General features: G+C 50.1%; 1 protein-coding gene across 2 annotated transcripts in view; it reads right to left on the reverse strand.

Annotated features, from left to right (window-relative positions):
• SUMF2 (sulfatase modifying factor 2) overlaps positions 1-25357 on the reverse strand; it is a 292583-nt gene that overhangs the window by 41493 nt on the left and 225733 nt on the right. The gene's annotated exons all lie outside the window — the stretch shown is intronic.

The raw sequence follows: 25357 nt of genomic DNA on the forward strand, positions 1-25357 counted from the left end.
CTTGCAGGACGCTTATTTTCATATCCCCGTCCTGCCTGCCCACCGGCTCTACCTGCGGTTCATGGTTGGCCACGAACACTTTCAGTTTACCGTGCTCCCCTTCGGCCTTACCAGCGCCCCACGGGTGTTCACAAAGGTGATGGCGGTGGTCGCATCTCATCTGCGCAGGTTAGGGGTTTCAGTCTTCCCCTACCTCGACGACTGGTTGTTGAAGGCGGGCTCGCCCCAGACAGTCGTCAGCCACCTCCAGACTACGGCAGACCTCCTGCACCAGCTGGGGTTCTCCATCAATGTGCCGAAGTCACACCTGTGCCCCTCTCAGAAGCTCCTCTTCATCGGAGCGGTTCTGGACTCGGCGCGGTTTCGGGTTTATCCACCCGAACAGCGGGTCCGGGATATTCAGGCTCTGATTCCCATCTTTCAGCCGTTATCCTGGGTTTCGGTCAGGTTGACGCTGCGGCTTCCGGAGCTGATGGCCTCCTGCATCCTACTGGTGCATCTCGCCAGGTGGCGGATGCGGGCTCTGCAGTGGGACCTGAAGTTTCAGTGGGCCCAGCATCAGGGCAACCTATCCGACCACGTCCTGATCTCGGAGGGCACTGCGAGACAGCTGCAGTGGTGGCTTACGGACCGCGATTGGGTCAGCGGCAGATCCCTCTCCCTTCCCCAACCGGAGCACGTAGTTGTGACGGACGCGTCCCTCCAGGGCTGGGGAGGCCACATGGGAGAGGCGGAGATCAGAGGCATCTGGTCTCCGGCGGAGACCCGGCTCCACATCAACCTGTTGGAGCTTCGGGCGATTCGTCTGGCACTGAAGGCATTCCTCCCCTCTGTCCGGGGGAGTGTAGTGCAGGTGTTCACGGACAACACCACCGCCATGTGGTACTGCAACAAACAAGGCGGGGTGGGGTCGTGGACCCTTTGTCAGGAGGCTCTTCGCCTTTGGCAATGGCTGGAACGCCAGGGCGTGACCCTGGTGGCTCAACACCTGGCAGGTTCTCTGAACGCCAGGGCGGACGAGCTCAGCCGTCGGTGCATGATGGATCACGAATGGCGTCTGAACTCGGACGTGGCGCAAGGCCTCTTTCAGCAATGGGGAGAGCCTTGGTTAGATCTATTCGCCACCGAAGAGAACACGCAATGTCATCAGTTCTGCGCGTTGGAATTTCCAAGGCGGCACTCGCTCGGAGACGCTTTTCGTCGCGAGTGGAGTTGCGGTCTGTTGTACGCCTTTCCGCCTATACCACTTCTGCCCAGAGTGCTGAAGAAGATCAAGCGCGACCAGGCCCAAGTCATCCTTGTGGCTCCGGACTGGGCGAGAAGGTACTGGTATCCAGAGCTACTCAGTCTGTCAGTCGATCCCCCGGTTCGTCTGCCTCTTCAGGAGGACCTTCTGTCGCAGCAGCAGGGGACTGTCCTCCACCCGAACCTGTCCAGTCTCCACCTCCATGCTTGGAGATTGAGCGGCGACAGTTGAGGCCATTTGACTTGCCTCCTGAAGTTTGTAACATCATTCTGGCAGCCAGGCGTCCCTCCACGAAGTCGGTATACGCCTGCAGGTGGAACAGATTTGTGGCATGGTGCACAGCAAAAGCTGTGGATCCCCTCAATGCCCCTCTTTCTGAGGTCCTTCTCTTCCTTCTTTCTCTTGCCGAGCAGGGCTCTGCTCTGGGCACTATCAAGGGCTACCTTTCTGCCCTTTCAGCCTTTCTCAGGCTGCCTGATCAACCTTCCTTATTCAAGTCCCCTATTGTAAGTAGATTTCTTAAGGGCATCACACACACGTTTCCTCCTGTTCCGTTTGTGATGCCTCAGTGGGACTTGAACCTGGTTCTTACTTTTCTGATGTGCGCTCCCTTTGAGCCACTTCACAACTGTCCTCTTCGCCTTCTGACTTTGAAGACCGCTTTCCTGGTTGCCATCATTTCTGCCAGGAGAGTGAGTGAGCTCCAGGCCCTTTCTTGTACTCCGCCTTTCCTTTCTGTCCATCCAGACAAAGTGGTGCTGCGTACCAAACCTTCTTTCCTGCCCAAGGTTGTCACGGCCTTCCACATCGGGCAGTCTATCACCTTGCCAACCTTCTTCCCGCCACCGCATACCTCTAAAGAGGAGGAGCGGCTCCACCGTCTGGACCCAAAACGTGCGCTCTCATTCTACTTGGATCGCACATGCCAGTTCCGGGTGGATGACCAACTCTTTGTTGGTGACGTGGGCGCGAAGAAGGGGAAAACGGTGCACAAGAGGACCATCTCCCGGTGGATCATCCTGTGTATCCAGGCATGCTACTCCTTGGCTAGGAAGGAGCCCCCTGTTGGACTGCGGGCTCATTCTACCCAAGCGACGGCGGCTACCACTGCCCTGGGCAGGGGTGTGCCCTTACAAGACATCTGTCAGGCAGCTACGTGGGCATCGCTGCACACGTTTGCAAGACACTACTGCCTGGACAGCCAAGTCCGGAGGGATGGCTTCTTTGGCCGTTCCGTCCTCCAGGACTTCCTGGTGTGATTATTGGTTCGCAGACCCACCACCGGGGTTGATATTGCTGGGGTATCTATTCTAAGGTAAGGAATCTAATACTAACATGTCTCTTTCAGATGCACAAGTTACTACTTGTGTAACGATATATCTGTAAGAGACATTAGTTTGTATTAGATTCCTTACCGACCCACCCATCCTCCCCGTTCTGCGAACCGATATCTAGGGTTAGGGTTGTCCCCTTTCAGGGCCCTAGTTTCAATGGCACCAGTGTTGGTTTTTAACATGGCTCTGCGTTTCTGGCGCGGAAAAGCTGTGTCTAAGAACTGACGTCAGCACGCGGAGGCGGCGTCTAAGTACTCCGACGACGTCATCACGGCGCCCACAACGCCGACGACGGACGCGGAGCCGCAGACGACGCCTACCGACGCGCAAGGGTACTGCTACGCAAAAATATCCGGATCCAGTCTGACGCCTGGGGATATTCTAAGGTAAGGAATCTAATACTAACTAATGTCTCTTACAGATATATCGTTACACAAGTAGTAACTTGTGCTTTAAGTGCAGAATGTGAGCATCGTGGTCTGAAATGATCCTCCCCATATAGTCTGTGCGGTGCACTTTGGGTAAAACCGCCGCGGAGCATAAAAATCTGTCTAGACGGACTCTGGGGTTATGTGGGACGGAGTGGAACGAATATATAGACTAGTCTGCGGGCGTTGCATTCTCCATACGTCGGTAAGTGCCCATTGTGTGACTTAGGCTTTGAAGCCTTCTGTTTGTTTCTGGGCGGTTGAGTGTGTAGGTTAGTGTGAGGTCTACTATGCAGTTGTAGTCTCCCCCTAGAATCCATGGTACTGAGGCAAATTGAGCGAGTACACCGGTGAGATGTTCGCAATACTTGTCCTGTTCTACGTTCGGGGCGTATATACTTCCTAGCAATACTGAGTGGCCATCGAGGAAGCCCTCTAATAGGGCGTATCTGCCCTCCTTGTCTACCACCCGTCTAAGTTCCAGGAAGGGGGCCCCCGGTTGGATTCAGATCAGTGCTCCCCGTGCATAAGCGGAGTAGGACGTGGCACATTTGGATTGTAGCCTGCGTAGCTCGGTGTTATTGAGGTGCGTCTCTTGTAGGAACGCGATTCGGGTGTTTTGGTGCTTTGTGTATACAGCATATTGTTTGCGGGGCGTATGAAGACCACGGGCGTTAAGAGTTAGGATGTTGAAGTCAGTATTTTGTGTCTTCGTAGCCATGTGATGTTGTCAGTGCTTGTTTGGATAGGCTGTGCCTGTCAGGACCTAGTGACCAGTGAGTTCTCTCTGGTGTGAGGAGCATATGCCATGCCTGCCATAAATATGTCCCGGGTACCCTATTGCGTGTATTTCCATGAGTGAATAGGGTGATGCCGAACAGGGGTAGAGAACTGTAAAAACTGGGGTCGGGAAACTTTCCCAATGCGGAGGACCTATTACCAATCAGCAATATGTCCAAACCTACTCTCTCTAACAGGAGAGTACAACAGTAAACAATGGGGGTTGCAGTGCGCGCTAGGTGAGACGTTTTGCCGATCGTGCCTTTGTAGGATCCTGGAGCGCCATCTGGAGCCAATCAAATCATGTTTGTCGCAAGTTTTCAAGATGGGAGTACAGAGTATGTAAGTCATTTGGGGTGGTCAGTGAAATCCATTCATGCTGGGGAGGAGTTCATTTATCCATCTATCATGGTATCAGCTGTCTGGGGGGTGACCGAGGGGGGTGTGATGGAGTCCATTCCGGAAGCCGTATCGTCGCTCTCATCTTCCACTCCTGTAGAGAAGAGGTGCGGAGCTTGATCAATGTCTTCCGTCTGGGAGGAGGCCTGTAGGTCAATCACTGCTTGTAGGGCCCTGCATAATTTGTTCGAGATCCGGGGAGTCTTGGGTGCCAGTTCGGGTCGATGTCTTTGCCCCGCTGTGTTGCTGCTTTGGGGAGCGTCTCCTGGGTCGCGGTGGCTTAGAAGTCGGGTCACGCGTGTAGTCTGTTCTGGATTGTTGTGTGCAGTGTTGGTCCGCCGATTCGTGTGCCTTTTCTGCACTCGTGAAGAAGACGGCTGAGCCGTTATAGAGTATTTTGAGACAGGCAGGGAATAGGAGAGAGTACTGAATTTTGTTCGCTCGCATCCGACGTTTTACTTCCAGAAATGGCGATCTGTGTTGTTGAACTGCTCGTGCATAGTCCGGGTACACCATCATCTGCTTGTTTTCCACATGGAGGGGGCTCATTTGTCTGGCCGCTCGGAGCACAGCATCTCGATCCTGAAAATGCAAGAATTTCTCCTGCATCGGTCTGGGGGATGCTCATGGTGGGGGTTTGCGGGCTGGTACTTTCTGAGCACGTTCAATAGAGAAGAACGCCGTCCTCTCTGCTGCGGGGGTGAATGATTTTGCCCAAGTTTCCATGTATCCCAGTGGGTCCGTGCCTTAGATTCCTTCCGGAAGACCCAGAATGCGAATGTTGCAGCAGTGTGAGCGCCCTTCCAAGTCGTCCGTACGTTCCTCAATGGTGGACAGGCGGCTCAGGACATCCTGCAGCGTTGTTTGGTGTGCCTTGATGGTGGGTTGCATTGCAGCCAATTTCCTCTCCCACCTCCTTCCCTTTGTCTTCAAGATTGCGGTGATCATCCCGTATGAGGTTGATATCTATTGCAAGGGTGCCTAGTCGCTTCTCCATAGAGATCCTAGACTGTTCGATGGCTGTCAGTACTTGATCCAGCTTGTCTGAGATTGATGGGTCTGTCTGAGGCGCGGTAGAAGCGGCCACTGGTGGTGGGCATGTTTTCGGGGGCGGTCTCGGGCACCGTGGTTTGCTGGGATGCCCTTGGGTTTCCCCATTGTGACGATTATGACGGTCCTTTGTGTTGTAGACGTCGTGGAGGACGGCGGGTGTAGGTTCGGTGGGCGGTTGGTGCCTAACTAGTGGGACGCTGAATTATTCGAGGTCGGCGGATCTTCGTGATGGAGGGCAGCTCCTGATTGGGTGTCACTGCGCCCAAATTAGATTCCCTACAGGTCGTGGGAGGTCGTGTGGTACTGCGCGTGTTGGTGCCAGTGAGCAGGGTGCTGCAGGGGTCCCCAATAGAGGTGTGTCTGTCTGTTCGTTTTGCGGGCCCTCAGTAGGGTATATAGGCTTGGGCTGAGGGGCAGTAGAGGTTATGGCATCGCCATGTTAGGGTCAGGCAGTTTCCATTTTAGGCACATCTGAGGCTCCCAGCCTTGAAGATCGGGGAGGCCTGTCGTCGCAGCGGGGGTCCAGTGGCTCACCTTAGTCTCTTGTGCGTGAGATGACCAGTAAGGCTCCCAATGTGTGGCCTCAACAGTTCTGCTTACTGTGGATCCCAGGCGCCATCTTGGGTCCTGACAGCCTCAGGGCTAGCAGAATAAGAAGGGGGGTGAAGGGGGTCCACAATCTGCCCTCCACCTATTGCTGCCGGCTTAGTAGAGCAAGGTGTCCGTGGGGGGCTGCCGGATCGCGGTCTTAATTGTGCCGATTCGCCCGGGACCCGATCGCCATCTTAAGTCCAGGCGCTGTTAGAGAAGAATGGCTCCTTCAGTTGCCGATACCCCACCGCTAACCGGAGTTTTCGCCGCGAGTCCGTGGTGCAGCGACCCGGCGGCGGGGGTGGATGCAGCGGCTCGCCAAGTCCGATCGTTATCAGAAAAGGCAGCTGTGGTCCGTGCTGCTCAGGGTCGGAGCGGACAGGTGCCATCTTGTTACCGCCCGCCTGGGTCCAGTGTTCTTTATTTTGATTTCCCCCCTGCCGCAGCGCCGTTGTCAGGTCCGGACCGAACCAGCGGCTGCAGCTTACCCTCCGGTGCTTGTTCGGTGTTTCAGTGACCCAGATCGGCGCTGAATAGCAGGCGAAGTGCTGGCCTGATAGAGCCTCAGCGGAGCGCATCTGCCCACTAAGCTACGCCCCATTCGCGGAGTGTACTATGTGCAGAGTTCACCTCCAGGGAGTGGGGCCCTCCATGGCTGGCTAGACGGGGCTCTCTCGGCAGAGAACCCTCGGCACCGCCCGTGCAGGAAGTCTCCGGGAGTGTGGCTGGCCAGAAGTTTCTGCAAGTCGTCCTCGCACTTTTTCTGCCTGGATGGAGTTTGCTGGGAGGCCGGAAGGGAAGTGAGGGAAGGTTGAGTGACAGGCGGAGGATGTGTGTGTGTACACACACAGTGTTTGAGGGAGGGGGGTAGGTCTGCTCCCAAATGTCCCCTCTGACAACCACTGTTTTTGTGTGACTGCAGCGGGAACTTTGACAACTGTTCATAAAGAGGGAAAAAAGGCACACCCCCGGACCCGCCTTCTTCTCTGACAATCTGACGTGACGTAGAAAGGGTGCTCAAACCCTTCAGTAGCATTCACTTTCACAAACACAAACCCCCTGTTACTCCCAAGGAGGAAGGTTGTGAGACCGAGGTGCAAAACATGTTTTGGTTTGTAAAATGATTGTGTCAGGTCTCCCATGCTAGACAACCAAGCTCTCAGACCCCCCTGCCGCACCCATATATATATATATATATATATATCAGTTTTAGCACAAGTATATATATGTAGAGGCGAGTGGGCAAGCCGTTGAACATAGAGCCAAGGGGACACTGGTTTAAACCTGCCTTCCTGCCTTCCACACTTGCTCAAACTGTGTGATCTTTGGCAAATCCTTTCATCTTACTCTCTCTGTCCATCAACACCTTACCCTACCCAGGCTAGGAAGTGCCTAGAAATACGAATTGGACGCCGAATGCTGACCCAGATGTAGCTTTTCTCCCTAACGTCTGGCTTTGCCTGCGGGAGTGACACCTTTGCTTTCATTGGCTTGATAATATTAATGGAGAGTGTTGAGCCAGGTTAACAACACGTTCTGATATGCACAGTGACTGACCCAGGTCAGCAGCCACGCCCATGCTGGACCATTGGACCATCCTGCAGGAGATGCGTCGTGTGGTGCGTGAAATATTGTTCCTAAGTAACTGACTTGAAGAGAAAGTAGATTTGTGCCTGTAAAAGCCATCTTCTGCATATGTAGGTGGCCCCACGCTGCTTCCACAGGCTCGGTAAGTTTATGGACGTACCCCCACCCTGCCCACTCATGACATGCTATGTGGGCACTGTACATGCCACTCACTGGCCATGATTGACCAACCCTGGCTGCCCTTTCAGGAGGGGTGAGGCGGGCAGCGGCACTGTATGGGCCTTGAGTGACCCCAGAGTGTCCTTACAGGAGGACGGGTGGGGGAGATTAGCAGGGAACGTTTTACTGGTCATGAGTGACCCCAAGGCTGCCCTTCTAAGAGAGATGAGACGGGACCCTGTATGTGTCAGAGGTCATGAGTGCCCCGAGGGTTGCCTTATACAGGAGATGAGTTGGGCACTGTATGTGAACTGGCCACGTGTGACCTCAGGCTGCCCATACAGGAGGGGTGAGTGAGCACTCCTTACAGAAGGAATGATGTGGTCACTGCATGTGTCAAAGGCAGTGGAAGATCCCAGGCTCCATTTGGGGAGGGTGGAAGCATTGTACCAATTTGACAGAAACAAATAGGAAGCTATTTATATTTATCTAAAGAAACACGTTAGTTAGATTCCTTACCTTAGAATAACCCCCAGGCGTCAGACTGGATCCGGAAAATTGTGCGTAGCAGTACCCTTGCGTGTCGGTAGGCGTCGTCTGCGACTCCACGTCCGTCGTCGGCATCGTTTGCGCCGGGATGACGTCATCGGAGTACCTAGACGCCGCCCTCGCGCACTGACGTCCGTTCTTTTTTCCGCGCCAGCAAGCGCAGGTCTGGAGAAAGCAGTACCTTAGTCACTTTTTGACTAAACTTTTTTGATCATTTTTGTTCTCTTCTCGAGTCTTCACGACTCTCGGTGCGGGTAGGTATGCACGGGTTCAAGCCCTGTACCGACTGCGCCCGACTGATGTCGGTTACCGATCCCCACTGCCAGTGCCTGTATTGCCTTGGGGCTGACCACGACGACCGGTCTTGCCCCGACTGCTGGGCCTTGATGTCGAAGGCTAGACGGGAGCGGTCCCGTAAGCGCCTCGAGCTCCGGCAGTCGGCCCTACCCCGGTCCAGGAGGGGGTCGAGGGACCGGTCACGGGGCCACAGTCATCGAAGCTTGACGAGTCGACACCATTCGTCGGGCTCCAAGTCCTCAGGTAAGAGGCACAAGAAGTCGAAGAGACAACATCACTCTTCCAACTCCCCCCGACGTGGCCGGGGGTTCGGGCGACCGCGGCTCCGCTGGAGCCCGAGGCGCCGCGACCAGCTCCATACCCGCCGGTTCCTGGGCTGAACGCGACGCCGGAGAAGATCGAGGCCTTCCTCATGGCCATGAGGTCCCTCTCTCCTCCGTCGGGTCCCGCGGTGCCTCCGGGCCCCGTGGCCCTGACTGCGAGTCCAGGCGGGCCGGGAGCTTCGGCCCCCGCACCGTCAGGTGCTTTGGCCCCGACGCCGCAGGCTCCCGCTGGATCCGGTTCCGGGTCGCCGCTGGTCGACCTCGCGACCCCGCCAGCGTCGACCCCCAGGGTGTCGCCCCCAGCGCCGTCTCTGCACGGCGCCGCCCCTGATCCCTCCCTCGGTCCGGATCCGGCGTCGGACCGGTGTCGACTGACGCCGCCTTCGACGCCGGCTGAAGAGCATTTCTTCTTTGATCCGGCTCCATCCTTTGACCCTGAATTTCAGGAGATGGAGGACGAGGGGGATTGGGAGGGGTCTGAGGACCCTCTGACACGTGAGTGTCAGTCCTTTCAGGACTGGACAGAGGAGCTAGGGGAGGTCAGTGGTCTTGATACCTCCCCTGACTCTGGCTTTGTCTCCCCTCCTACCGTGGCTACGGAGGAGGGGGCTGCTTATAGTGTGGTGCTGACGCGGGCAGCCAAGGCCTTGGCGCTTACGCTCCCTGTCGCTACTGTGAGGTCTAACATCCTCACTGAGGTCCTTAAACCGCAGACTGGCTCTCCGGAGCCTCTACTGCCGTTTAATGAGGCTCTCATGGACGTCCTGTTGGGCACCTGGTCCAGGCCCGCTACATGCCCCCCTGTAGATAGGAACGTCGCCAGGCGCCACCGCCCAGCTCCAGGCGACTCTTGCTTCCTGTCTACCCACCCCACCCCCGAGAGCCTGGTTATCCAGGCCTCTACTTCCCAATCCGCGTGCCCAACTGCACCTTCCCAATCCGCGTTCCTGACTGCACCCCCAGATCGGGAATCCAAAAGGTATGAACAGTTTGGTAAGAAACTGTTCTCATCCCTCACTGATGGGTTGCGGTCAGTCAACACCGCTTGCCTTTTGGGCCGTTATACCCACTCTCTGTGGGATACGGTTGCGGCTGTGCTGCCAGAGTGCCCGGAGGAGGCCCGGGCGAAGCTCGCTCAAGCCCTCGCAGAGGGACGAGACGCAGCTCGGTATTCCATACGATGTAGGCTGGATACCACGTACTCGCTGGGCAGGGCGATGTCAACGACATTGGCGGTTCGCCGCCACGCCTGGCTGAGGTCCGCCAACTTCTTGGCCGATGTCCAGAACACCCTCATGGACATGCCGTTTGATGGCAGCCACCTCTTTGGTGGAAAGGCAGATCATGCTCTTGAACGCTTCAAGGAATCCAGGGCTACGGCCAAGTCCTTGGGCCTCTCGGGCCAGCGTCAGCAGCAGTCTGCCTTTCGCTCCTTTCGTGGCCAAGGAAGGGGCGCCCCTTCACGTTCAGCGCGGCGGCGGACGTGCTAACTGCCGTGGCGGTGCCAGGGGACAACGGCGCGGCCAGTCCACACCCACCTCCGCAGCATCTGCCTCAAAGTCCTCCTAGTCCGAGCTTTGAGGCCCATTTAACGCCAGTGGGGGGCAGGGTCCGCCATCACCTCCTTCACTGGCGCACCATCACTTCGAACAGGTGGGTGCTGCAAATCGTCCAAAGGGGCTAATCCCTCCCCTTCGAGGCAACCCCTCCAGCCATGCCACCGCAGTGCCACTGCGTGTCGGGGGATCACTTGCAACTTCTGCTAGAGGAACTGTCGGCCCTCTTGGCCAAGGGGGCCATCGAGCGCGTTCCTGGGCCAGAAGTAGGGTGTGGTTGCTATTCCCACTACTTTCTGGTTCCCAAGAAAGGCAAAGGGGGACTACGCCCTATCTTGGACCTACGGAACATCAACGGCTTCCTCCGGAAGGAGAAGTTCAAGATGCTGACTCTGGCTCAGGCCTTAGCTGCCCTGGACCCCGGAGACTGGATGGTAGCGCTGGACTTGCAGGACCCGTATTTCCACATCCCCATCCTGCCGGCGTTACCGGCGGTTCATGGTAGGCCACGAGCACTTCCAGTTCACTATGCTCCCCTTTGGCCTTACCAGTGCCCCACGGGTGTTCACAAAAGTGATGGCGGTGGTCGCAGCTCATCTGCGCAGGTTAGGGGTGTCAGTATTCCCCTACCTCGACTACTGGTTGTTGAAGGCGGGCTCGCCCCAGACATTAGTCAGCCACCTTCAGACTACGGCCGACCTCCTGCACTTGCTGGGGTTTTCCATCAATGTGCCGGTTACACCTGTGTCCCTCTCAAAGGTTCCGCTTCATTGGAGCGGTCCTGGATTCGGCGCAGTTTCGGGTTTATCCTCCTGAACAGCGGGTTCGGGATATTCAGCCTCTGATTCAGATCGTTCAGCCTTTATCCAGGGTCTCGGTCAGGTTGACGCTGCGGTTTCTGGGGCTGATGGCCTCCTGCATCCTTCTGGTGCATCACGCCAGGTGGCGGATGCGGGCTCTGCAGACGGACCTGAAGTTTCAGTGGGCCCAGCATCAGCGCAACCTGTCTGACCATGTCCAGATCTAGGAGGGCACTGCGAGACAGTTGCAATGGTGGCTCACGGACCGCGATTGGGTCAGCGGCAGATCCCTCTCCCTTCCCCAACCGGTTGCGTCCCTCCTGGGCTGGGGGGGGGTGCACATGGGAGAGGCGGAGATCAGAAGACTCTGGTCTCCGGCGGAGTCCCGGCTCCACATCAACCTTCTGGAGCTGCGGGCGATCCGGCTTGTACTGAAGGCATTACTTCCCTCTGTCCGGGGAAGTGTAGTGCAGGTGTTCACGGACAACACCACCGCCATGTGGTGCGCCAACAAACAGGGCGGGGTAGGGTCGTGGACCCTATGCCAGGAGGCTTTGCGCAAAGAAGCAAATTATCATTCTCCATAGCATTTCCCCACATCTCTTCAGAAATAGTGCCAAATCTCCCTGACACCACTTCCTCAATACTGGCCACAATCTCTACATCGTCCCTTTATTAATTTAAATTAAGAGGCAACCTGCGGTTCTATCGAAGCTGGGTTTTGGATAAGAGTTCATTGGGTGGGTGCAGCTGCTATATTCTAATCCCCTGGCGAGAGTGATAGTCAATAACTGTAGATCAAGTGATTTTTCACTGCAGAGGGGCACGAGACAGGGATGCCCACTGTCCCTGCTTCTTTTGGCGCTTGCACTGGAGCCGCTGGTGGCGTGGGTCAGATGGGATCGAACGATATGAGGCTTGAGGTGGACGCCAGGCTGGGAAAATAAAATCTCGCTATACGCTGATGATATTTCGTTATACCTTAACAACCCAAGAGCATCTTTGATTTGTTTCCTGGATGTGCTTGCCGTTTTCGGTAGATACTCTGGGTTTGCTATGAACTGGTCGAAGTCGGTGCTTTTTGTCCTTGCGGGCAGGCCCCCGGTGATTCCGAAGTCTTGCCTCATCCAGATAGTCGACAGGGTTTAAATATCTGGGTATATATATATAACGCTTGACCCGAAGCTTAGATACACCAATAATTTGGTCTCCCCTTGGATTAGGTTTAGGAAAGATGTGGAGCGCTGGAGAGCCCTTCCGCTTTCATTACTTGGAAGGGCGACGTTGTTCAAGATGATGGCCTTGCCTAGATTTTTATACGCATTACAGAACTCGATGGACCCGGTGCTGGCCTCCTATTTCAAGGAAGTTGACGCTCTCCAGAGACAACTTCTCTGGGACGGCAGACCCCAAATAGCGTTCGTGAAATTAACTCTCCTGTGATACGACGGGGGAATTGGACTCCCGGATTTACGGAAGACCCGGGATACGCAATGGACCGCGGACTGGCACCGGGCGGAGATATTAACAGAGCTCTGTACGCCAAGCAAGGGCGATTTGATTTGACAGGCCCGACGGCGCATGTGGTACAGGTGTGGCACGCCGCTAATAGGTTGGGAGGGTAAATTGACCTTGGCAACCCCTCTGTTTAGTTCAGAGAAACTTGGGAGCCTGTGGAAGACCAAGGGGTTTGACAAGTGGGAACTTATAGGGATTGCCCAGATAAAGGATGTGTGGGGAGGAGGGGAGATGCATACGTTTGACTTTCTTAAACAACAGCATAGTATGCATGATAATGAACATTATCGATACAGGCACACCTGGCTCATGTACCTAGAGGTGCCACAATTCCGGAGGCTTCCCCTCTTGAAGATCGGATACTTGATGGGCACCTTCCCAAGAAGACTATCTCCTTAATATATAAGAAGTTAATCAATAATATGGAGAACCTGTTGGGATGTATTAGAGAGCAGTTGAATGCAGATGGGCTGGAGTTGGATGAAGAGATTGGGTGGTGGCAGTCTCCTCCTCGAAAGTAGTGGCGATTCAAATGAGGCTTCGCTTGGTGCAACTAAAGATCTTGCATAGATCATATATCACAGGACCCTGATTGGTGCGTATGGGACGAGTGGAGAGTGGAGATTGTAGGAGGGAATGCGGAGAGCCTGGCACCTTCGTACATATTCTTTGGCATTATGGGGTGATTCAGGTGTATTGGATGAAAGTTCATGACGAGATGAAAGAGGTGCTAGGTGTGGCTATCCGTCTGGAGCACAGCTTTCCATACTGTGTGGCGCGACACGTTACTGTGTCGCGCCCCATGCGTAGGTGTGTCGTGCGATGCGATGATGTCAGGGGCGGCCGATATCGGGGAATGTGACTCCAGCCTCGCTCAGTGTTTATATCGTGCAGGCGGAGTAGCAACGGAACCTCGTGGTCAGGAGTCCAATCAGCCTAACCGAGGCCACCTATCCTACCACCCACCCACACACTTCGCTGCTTTACAACTCAGCAAACAAAGGCTTCTAAGCAAAAATTGTCCCAGTAGACAAGGGCCCCCAGCCGTGACGTAAATGTAAAAATCCTGTTTCAGCGATAACATTATCACTCGAGCGCAATGCACATCCAAATCCTCCTCGAAATGGGGGAATTTCTCCCCTGCATTGGTATTAACTGCCGAACTTCAGCCATTGAGGGATTCTCACCTGCAGGGGCATTAACCACCGGGCATTATTCACCAGGCTTCAACCAGTCGATGCTTTGGCCAGTAAGCGCTTGCAGGCCAAACTACTAATGTCGGTGCTTGTTTCTGAAGGCCGGTCCGGGAGGACAGCCCTACTGCGCACAAACAAGCACTAATAAAGGCTCACCATCGAGACTGCAATGTAATGAGGATTACGGGAATACCTACCGTTCATCCATACAAAGATCGACATTTGAAAAATTCACAGGGTCCAGCCTATCACTTTTTATCGGTTTTATGAGAGGATACACGACTGTTCTAACTGCGGCTCAAATTAGTGTTTGGGGTAGAGGGCAAGTTACACATATGGGTTATCAAGGTTTTTTTCTTGCCACACACTTACTTTGTAGTGTATATTTTTTAAAATGTGTCTTCTTTTTTCTTTTTTACTTGCAATCTACTTTTTTGTAGACCAGCTTGCCCACATTTCCAACCGATAGATGCAGTTATTGACGATACAAGGCACAATAATGGAGCAAGCCCTGGCAACAGATGTAGCAAACCTGGGAGCAAGAGTCAGAGTTAAAGGGTTTTCTTGTTTGTGTGTCACGAAGGGCGTTATTACTCATGTTCCCGGGTCACAAGGGGCACAGTTACTGCTCTCTCGCTCCCAAGAGGGTTGTCATTTCTCCTCCTTGTGCGTTAAGGTGGACAATACTTCTCTTGTGCATATGCGCATAATTGAATCCCACGATAGAATGGCCTTCTACAAGTGTAGTGCTTTCGGATTAAGCCTTTGTCAAGGCTTTTCCCAGTAATGGCCTATAAGTCCCATTCGGAAGCATCCTTCCCGACACTGTATTGTGGAGGCACATTTACCTTGCAAAGGGTCTCTAAAAAGCACAATTTTGCCTTCATTACCAAATGGCATAGTTTCCCCCAGTACATTAATGGTGAGCTACAACATTCCTTCTGGCTCATTTGTTAGTCAAGGTTACCATGCTAAAATATTTGGGCCTGGTGTGATTTCTAGTGATTTCTCAGTTCTCTCTGTGCAGTTTATGAGATAAACACATTTTCCAATGTAGTAATGTTTTATATGTGCAATATATATCCGTAGATGCGCCGATGCCATGACTGGGTGGAAATGGTTGCCCTTTAGAACAAGGTTCAGTAAGAGGGGGTGAGTAGGTGCCCCGGAGACCGAGGCAGGAGGCAAGGGCATTGGAACACATGCTAAGAGTACGTGCCCTACGGATGGAGGGTGGGGGCACATGCACCTAGTCGCTCACTCTCCCCAATGGTCAAGGCAGCTTAGGGTAAGGTGGTGCTGGGGCCCAAAGAAGACTAAGCAAACATGCCTTTGGGGCTGAGGCTGGGTAGGATGGATTGGCATGGGGATCAAATCCAGAGGTGACGATCACAAGGATAGGAACAGGGAAGTGACACATTGTGCCCTGCCTCTATCTTCGTAGCACATCAAGTCTGGGAACTAGACCGGTTAGGAGGGTAATCCTTGGGACCCAGGCAGGAAAGGGTTGTGAGGCAGGGAAGGAAAGACTGCCATTGTGACAGAACATGTGGTCTGAGTTGGTAACCTATGGACAGAGGCAGACAGGGTACAGTAGGACAGTTGCCCTGGGGCCGAGGATAGTCCCGTGAACTCTGGGGCTACAGACAGGGTAGAGGTGCTCACCTTAGAAACCAAGGGTAGGCATGTGAGTCCTGGGCATATGTACAGTATTGTCGCAGGTGGGGTGGGGGAGGGGGTTGTGTGTGTGTGGGGTTGTGTGTGGGGGGTGTGTGGGGAAGTGTGTGGGGCTGTTTGTGGGGCTGTGTGTGGGGTTGCATGTGTGGGGTTGCATGTGGGGGGGTGGGGGTGGCGGGGGTTGGGGGGGGGTGCGTGGTTTGTGTGTGTGGGTTTGTGTGTGTGTGGGGGTGTTTGTGGGGTTGTGGGGGTGGGGTGTGTGTGCGGGGTTGTGTGTGGGGTTGCATGTGTGTGTGGGTGTGTGCGGGGGGGTTGTGTGTGTGGGAGGGTGTGGGTTGTGGGTGTGTGTGGGGTTGTGGGTGGTTCGGGCTAGCTCGCTGTGCTTGCTCGCGTAACAGTGTCCCAGAAAAAAAATTCACAAAAAGGTGTGTCACCAACATGAAAAGTTTGGAAAGCTGTGGTCTGGAGACTCGTAGGTGCCTGCTGAATGTGTGGGAACCTACGGATCTAAATGTAAGCCAGAGGCAATGGGCTACACTCGCATACATGGTGGCGAAACAAAATATAGCCCAGCTGTGGGGTGCGGGTCAACTGCCCCGGGTTTCCCGATGGGCCGAAGACTTGGACTGGTGTATGTTCAGGGAAAAGTCTGTGTATGTAGCCAGGGGGTGCCCGGAGAAATGGGGAAAGGTCTGGGGGGCGTTGAATAGCCACCGTGGAGATATCTGTGAACCACATGCGCCACGAGCGGTAGTGGATGCGCAAGAATCCCCATGATCCCATATTACGTAAATACCTGTAAGTAATTCTGTACTTGTGGTGTACGGACCAACACGACAATAAAATGTGACTCACCTGATGCTTGATTTTTCTTTTCCTTAATGTTTACGTTTATTTTGTATTATGTTAATAAAAAAGAATAAAAAAAAAAAATTATGAGGCAACCTGGAAAGACAATCCGATGTTACATTAATTTTCCCTGGTACATGTTCTACCACAAAATTGTACTCTTGCAAGCAAGACATTAACCGTGATATGCGAGCAGTAGGTTTTTTGACCACCCTCAGGAAACAAAATGGCAACAAGTGGCTAGTAGCCTGTTCTCAAAATAAAACGAACTCCCCAAACATAGTTGCGGAACTGCTCTACCGCCCACACACAAGCTAATAACTCTCTCAATAACTGCATAGCGTCTCCCTGTCTCATTAAGGGTGTGGAAGTGAATGTTACATTCCACTCTTCTTTCCCAGCTTGTTGTGACAAGACCCCTCCCAAACCATACAAACCTGCGTCTACTGTAACTATGCAAATCTTATTTATACACTACGGTCTTAAAGTCGGAGCGGTCACCATTTCAGCCTTGATACTCTCAAAGGCTTGTTCCTGTCTTTCTTCCCAGATAAATCCGTCGTTCGTCCTTGTAAGTTCTCTCATAGGTTCCATCTTGGAAGCAAAGTTGTTAATACATTTACTGTAGTACTTGCAGAGACCTGAAAAGAGAGCAGTTTATCTTTCGATTCTGGATCAGGGGCATTAAGGATAGCTTCAACAAGGGATTTATTTGGGTATCATACCTTCTTTAGATAACCTGTGTCCTAGGTATTCCACTGAGTCTCGATACAAGTTACATTTATTCCTCTTGAGAGTTAATCCATGTTCTCTCAGAACATCACACACTTTTCTTAGATGGTCAGAATGTACCGCCTTATCACCAGAGAATATAAGAATATCATCTTGAAAACATTTGACGAAATACTCCATCTCTTTGAACAAGTGACACATAGACCTTTGGCAGACAGAAGCTGCAGATGCGAGACCAAAAGGCATCCTTTTAAACTGATACAGACCCTGAGGAGTGATAAAAGCAGTCATATGATGTGATTCTTCTGCCAGTTCTATCTGATGGTATGCAAAACGAAGATCAAGTGTAGAAAAGATGGTGGCACCTCCAAGCATACTCACTACTTCATTAATATTCGGTGAAGGATGACAGTCTACCAAAATATTAGCATTTAGAGCTCTGAGATCAATGCATAATCTCAAAGATTTATCTGGTTTCCGTGCTAAAACAATTGGAGAAACCCATTCTGACGATTCTACTTCTTCAATAATACTTCCCTATAATATCTCCTTAAGGACACCACCCAACTCCTCTCTCACATTTATAGGAACATTCCTAAGCCTTTGTTTAACTGGACATGCTCCTTGTTTAAACTTGATCAAATGGGCAAAACCATTACGTTTTCCCAACTTTTCAGAAAAATCTTCAGAAAATTCATCTTCAATCACTTTCCCACTAGTGTTATCTTTGATTATCAGGTTCTTTGCTACGAGAGTTGAGTATTATTCCCAACTTCCACTGGTGCCTCCAACTCAATACATTAACACTGTTCTTCACCACATACAATTTGGTGAAAGCTGTCCTCTCTTTGGAATAGACATCAGAAGCTACATAACCCATGAGATCGATAATGGAACCATCAAAGCTTTGAGCTATGACATCCAAGGCACACAAATCCCAACTGGTCAAGGATCCACTACATTTCTCATTAAAATAGTTTTCAGTAATGATTGACCATGGTGACCCTGAGTCAGCCATACTTTCTAAATCCTTGTCTAAAAAGTGAACAGCACATTTAGGCGACTTCATGACTTCACTTTTGTTAGCACACATATCATCAACAGATACAACAATCCCAGTTTCCTTAGTGGATTCACACGCACACCTCACACACGAGACCTCATTAGTTCACTTGGGAAACACTTTCCCTCTGTTAAGTACTCTCTTTATCATTGCATACCCTAGCAAAATGACAAATTCTCCCACATTTAATGCATTCTTTACCAATAGCAGGACAGTGTTGGAATGATGCTACATGGTTGAGACTACCACACCTGTAGCAAACAATATTTTTGTCACTTTTCTTCCCTAGTTGATGAAGCTTCCGAGAAGCATTCACAACACACACATCATCTACAATTTTCTCATGCTTAGAACTAACCTCTTCAGTCTTCATCCATCTTTCAGATTGCTCAAAAGTCTTGGCAGTAGCACTGGTATCATGTAAATTAGGATTACCCAATACCCAGAGTTGTTGTTGTGTTTTTTTACTACTGACATTCACTATAATTTGATCTCTGATCATTTCATCTGAGAAAACCCCAAAATTGTATGATACAACAAGTGCTCTAAGCACAGTTAGAAATCATCAAAATACTCAAATTATTTTTGTGAACAAGTATAAAACTAATACTTATTGAGTGCAATACTAGTTGTAGGTTTAAAACTATACTCCATACGGCCAAATCTTCTTCAAAAGTACTCAAATCTTCTTAGACAGTAGTTAAGGTTCTAAACACCACTTGACCGTCTGAACCTAAACAGTGTAGTAATATTTGTTTTTCTTTCATTCATTACCCATTCTTTCTCCATCAATGGCTTTCTTATAAGTTAAAAAATCCTCTTTCCATCTAGACCAGGGAATGAGAGGATCTCCTTTAGCTTGTAAAAACTTTGCAGGAGGTTCAAACTGCATATAAACACTAGTAAATGTCAATATGTGACAGAAGAATTTAGATAGTATGTGTCTCAAATAAATAAATAAAGTTTATACTAAATAAATTGTACTTAAGTTTTTAGCTGTGCACATCAGCGTGAAGAAAAATGTGCAAACACTATGAATAACTTTAGATATAAACAATGTAATAAAAGCTTTCAGCTGTGCACATCAGCGTGAAGAAAGATGTGCAATACACTATGAATAATTTGGACAAAACCACATAATAAATGTTCCACTCAAGTGCACACTTGTTGATAAGATTGTCTGAAATTGAAATGTTCCCAGTTATGCACATCGGAGTGAATGGAAAATGGGCACTTTAATCTATATTGCTGTGCTCATTGGCGTGTGATTTCCGATTAAATATGTTGTTGTGCCCATCGACGAGAAATAAATATTAATATGCGAGGAACTAACTTAATATACGCATCGACGTGTAGTTGATACCAATTCAAATGTAGGATGATATGCGCAGAAACGTGATACCAATTCAAAATGAAGGATGAAGCCTTGACACGCAGTGCGTGATGATGCAAGGCGTTGGGAATGACGTCAGGCACCGAAGGTGTTCTCTGATTCCAGCTGAAAAAGGTACTGCAGACATCCGGTTTCTGTCAGGCTTCCAGTCATGTTCCGCAAGATGTCTCCGTCCGGCGTTCTGTTTTCAGGGTACTCAGCAAAGAAGATGGAGAGCTCTGCAACAACGTCGCGTCGGCAGCGGTTGGAAATATTTGAAGAACGCGACTAGTAAAAATTCCAACGCTGAATCTCAGTAGAAGCTCTGAAATGGCCGCAAAAACATTGTGTTCTAGGAATATGAGCAGTAGATCATATACTTATGCATAGATCGCCATCTGGTGTTGGGCTCGAATGTTTGCACTTTGTTTTTGTCTTGGAAGAAGTCTTTGTAGTCACGAGGCAGGTGACTCCTCCTTAGGACTATAGTGCGCATGGGTATCAACCCCATCTCCAGATTGCTTTTTTCTGCCATCGGGTTCGGATGTGATTTGTTGATCTCCGGGTCAACATCGGTTTCGAACCCCCTTCCGCCCCTTCGACACGCAATTCCTCTCCACTCACCGGTATTTTCTCCATCGCGTTTCCCTTTCGACGCGCATCTTTAAAAACAAACTCCTCGATCTACGACGCGGGCCATTGGGACTATCCGCGCCGACTACGCCTGCAGTCAATGGAAAGGACTGTTTTTAAAAAATGCCCTGGTGTGGTGCTAAGTTCCCACACACGAACTTGCATGAGGTTTGTAATCTCTGCCTCTCCCCGGAGCACGTAGACAGAAACTGCGAGGCCTGTGTATCGTTCAGGTAGAAGAAAACCATCCGTGATCGTCGGGCTCGACGTCACGAAATGTCTTGCCGAAACAGCTCGATTCCGGACATCTTCGGAGCAGGCTCCAATGTCCAGCCGGAGCAACAAGGTGATGAAGAAGACATCTCTGTCTCCTAGACCGATGACTCCGAGGTTGAAGAGGAGACAGTCACCCCAGCTCAGCGGTCCGTGAGTGCCGAAACCCCTCTCCTAAAACCCAAATCTAAGGCTCTGGTAGCGCCTTTGCCCTCTGGCTCAGGTCGACGCAGGCAACATGTTTCAAGCACCCCGCCCTCGGGCCCGGCTATGACACCTAAAGACAAGCCTTCTGGCTCGGACTCGAGCCAGCCCCATTCCGGTGCCGTAAAGTCGCCTTCGGCGCCGAAGTATAAGACCAAAGATGTGCCACGCCCTACTTCGTCGGCACCGAAGACAGCCCGACACCGAAAACCTCAGCGTCAAAACATACCAAAGACAAACAGTCTGAACTGAAGAAATCTTCAGAGCCGAACACGGCCTTGGAGCATAAAAAATCGTTGGAGCCGAAAAACGTCTCGGAACCACAAACTCCTATTAAACCTAAGGAGCCCAAGCAAAAAGGCTTGGTCCAAAGAACATTCTGACCCAAAATCTTCGGCACCGAAAAAAGACATTTTACCCACACAATTTCTTCACCATACTCCCCACAACATACTTTTTCACCTCAAATACCAGATGATGATACCGATGGGGGTGGGAATATGGATCCAGATGGGGATGATGATGATCATACCATCCCACACGAAGAAGAAACTTTGGATGACTACAACACAGATCCCGAACCACATAATGACCCGGACCTCTATCCATCTAGGCCATCACACCTGATGACAATATTGGGTTTGCACAATACCACGGGGTACAGTTACATTCTGGTCCCTTAGAGGAGGATTTTTTACTTGAAACTTTTGCACCCTCGAAAAATCCATGCGCACCCTGCCAATGACAAAGGGCATGCTCAAACATGCTCCAGAAGTGTTTAAAGACCCTGTCATGGCCAAAATTCTCAACACCAGGGTAGACAAAAAGTATAAGCAAGCTCTCAAAGACCCAATTTACATTAAAGGTCAATCCCTTTAGATTCTCTTGTGGTGTCCAAGTATAGGCGACACCCCTCCCTCCCTCCTGACAAGGAGTACAAACAAATAGACACATCTGGTAAACATAGTGTGTCACAGGCTGCAAATAATTGGCGGATTGCCAATGCCCAAGTTTACTGGCCAGGTACAACAGGGCGCACTATGATGAGCTTGAAAAGCTCATGCAACACCTTCCTGACCAGTACAAACAAAAAGCTAACGACCTTATACAAAAGGGGAAATTAATCACAAACACCTCAATTGAATGTGCGCTCGACGCGGCGGATACCACACCTCGTGCCATTAACACTAGCCTTTTGTTGCGCAGGCATGCTTGGCTCCAGGTCTCTGGAATCAAACAAGAGGTGCAATCGGATATTCTAAATCAGCCCTTTGATCAAGAGCATCTTTTCAGGCCCTCAGTTGACACATCTTTAGAAAGTCCATGGGGGCCTTTTCGCTACTCCTTCTATAGGGCTGGCTCCAAAACCATTGGCTCAGAACATTCCTCTTCCTATAGGAGCCTCACTCAAACATCCTCCAAAGGATGCTTTCGCGGAGGCTACAGTAGCAACAATGGTAAGGGAAGAGGTTGCTGCAACAATAACCGCAACTCCTCTACCCCCAAACATTGACTTCCCCCCGATCATCCCACTCCTGTCGGGGGACGTCTCTCACAGTTCCTACCTGTCTGGAATTCAATCACAACATACAAGTGGGTAAGACAAATTATCCAATATGGTTATTGCCTCCCCCAGATATTCATCCCAGACAACGTCCAATGTCCTCGGAACATCTGACACTTCTCAAACAAGAGGTTCTCTATTACAAAAACATGCAATAGAACCAGTCCCCTTGCCTCATCAAGGCACAGGGGTTTACTCCCTCTATTTCCTAATTCCAAAAGAAGACTGCTCTCTCAGGCCCATATTGGACCTCAGACCCCTAAACCTCTACATTCAGTCGGGTCACTTCCACATGGTCTCTCTCCAACAGGTTATCCCACCGCTTCTACAGGGCGACTTTCTCTCAACTCTGGACTTAAAGTACGCCTACTTTCATATTCCCATCCACCCTACTCACAGAAAATATCTCCGGTTCGTCATAGACGGACAACACTACCAATTCAAAGTCCTCCCATTCGGGGTGACTACAGCACCCAGAGTCTTCACCAAGTGTCTAGCATAGTTATGGCCTAATTATGACGGCAGCACATTCATGTCTTCCCTCATCTGGACGACTGGCTCATAAAAGCCAGGTAACACAGCACCTGTGTGCAACACACACACAAAACAATCCAAGTGCTTCACGACTTGGGATTCACAGTAAACCTCACCAAATCCCACCTCCACTCGTCCAGCATACAACAATATCTAGGGGCTACCATAGACACTTCAAAAGCTCTAGCATACCCCAGCCCAGTCAGGATAACCGCCATACCAGCTCTATTGCAGTCTTACTGAGCTGACCCTTGTCCCTCATTTGCTAATTAATTTACAGGCTTCCGGTGTGCCTTCTCCTTATGATGCACTTCTGGACATGTGGTTTCTTGAAGCTTTTTTTACCCTAAAGTGGGCTCCGCATATTTTCACAACAAATTAAGGTCCAAATTCATTCGGAGCCTTATGAAAAAGAAGCACGAAGCTTCGAAGCGCGTCGGCAGGAGGTTTTAAACAATCGGGTGAAATTCCGTCTTCTTGTGCAAATAAAGGTTTTGTGACTCACCTGCTGCTTGCAACAAGGAAACTTGGGAAATATATATATATATATATATATATATATATATATCTACACACACATGTATATCACAGGCAGTTCAATAACGACTACAAAAGCTGCTGCACCCAGTGACCTTGGATCGTGAATATTTATTCTGTGCACAAATGGCAAACACCACCGATACGTTTTGACCAAACCGTGTTTTTCAACCATGTCAAACACAATTTGGTCGAAATGCGTTGGTGGTCTTTGATGTTTGTGCACAGAAAAAATCTTCACGATCCAAGGTCACGGAGTGCAGTGGCATTTGTTTATTTAGAATTTTTAAGGGAAACTGTCTGTTTCAAACTACTGCACCAGCTGTGAGTGTGTGCCACCAACAAAGACCAATTTGTTTTGGAAAAAAATAAGTGTGTGTGTGTGTGTGTGTGTGTGTGTGTGTTTGTATGTTTACATCACACAAAACATGCGACCTGGGTTGAGTTGATGGCATGCATTCAGCAGCGGGCTGTCCAATTTTATATGTTCCCAATTGTTATGTACTTCGTAGATAAATGCTCTTCATTTGCACCCTTGCTTTCTCATTTTGGTTGCACCAAGACTTGGATACAAAACAGATATTGTATGCTGTATTTATTTACAGAACACACTTACACTAAAGTTCTAAATGCTAAAGTGGATAACATACCTTGCTAAAAAGCGTGAGATAAAAAAAGCTATTTGTTAAAACCAAGTTTGGTGTCTTTCCTTAATTTGATTAAATAGCTTCTGATCGCATGGCAGCTCGGAGAGAGTTCCACAGAGTGACAGCCACACAAGAGAAGGATTTGTCACCATATGTAAGCGGTCTAGTTTGTGCCACGGTTAGTGAGAACTGATTCGTGGAGCAGAAGGTTTAATATGACTGATAAAGTGAACAATTAGAGATTAGAAAAGAAGAACAGTAGTGATTTAAGATTTTATGTATGATCATAAAGGCTTTGAAGGCAACTCCAGATCAAATGGGTAGTCAGTACAGGTTTACTAGGAATGGTCCTGTCATGTCTAGAGATTATAAATATGAGGCAAACAGCATTAGTTTGCACAAGCTGAAGTTGATAGAGGAGTTTTTCTGGAATGGCTCAATAAATGGCCTTGTGTAATCCGACCTAGATTGAATCAAGATGTTCACTACTGGTATGTGTCAGTTGCTCTTCTTGTATGGTAAAACGCTCTTCGAACTTTTGAGATTACCAAAGCCCATACTGTACATATTTGTCACTTATGTTTCAAGTAATAGATTGGTTTTGAGGTGGATGCCAAGATTGCCTATGACCTTAGGAGGAAATGGAGAAGGTTTTCAGTACAGCAAGGATATCGTTTGGTATTAGCTTCCCTTGGTTTTAGTAGGATTTATCTTAAAGAAGTTAGAAGACATCCACCAGTGTGCTAAAATGCAGCATGTTGGCCAATGCTTTTCCATCTTCTGCAAAGTTTATATTTACCTCTGCAATAGACAAGCTAAATATGAATTGAGTATTGTCCTGCTAATAAAGAAACTGGTCCTTAGTTGTAAAACAGTGAATTAAAAAGCAGTGGGGATAGGATTGGCCACTGCAGGACCCCACAGTTTATTTACCTAGGTGTGAAATGAAAAAGTGGTATCTTAATGATCTGCGGATAGAAATGATATAATTAATTTTTTGACTGGGCCTCCCAGCCCGACTACATCTAGGGGCTTTTCAGGATAGAATGATCCATGGAATTGAAGGCTGCTTCTAGGTTTAGAAGTACCAGTGCCCCAACACCATTGTTTACCAGACATCAAATTAGGTCACCCAAAAGCCCTAGAACCCCCAGTTCCGTGCTGTTATACTTGCTGGAATCTGGATAGAAAACAATCCTAAAGATTACTGTCTTCGACAAACTGCTTGAGCTGTTTACACCATGTTTTCTCCTACTGTTGTCCATGAAATGGTAGAAGGGAGATTAGCTGAAAGTTGTTGAGCTCTCGTTGGCCAAGGTTTAATGGGATTTCACATTGGCAGTTTTCTAGGTGCTAGAAAAATACCTTGTTGTAAAGAACAGTTAAACAAATCCAGCAGTTATGTTTTTAGAAAAGAGAAAAGACATTTCATGAATTTAGTTTTGCATAGGTTGGT

This window comes from Lissotriton helveticus, chromosome 3_1 (assembly GCF_964261635.1).
Source record: "Lissotriton helveticus chromosome 3_1, aLisHel1.1, whole genome shotgun sequence".
Classification (NCBI taxonomy): Eukaryota; Metazoa; Chordata; class Amphibia; order Caudata; family Salamandridae; genus Lissotriton; species Lissotriton helveticus.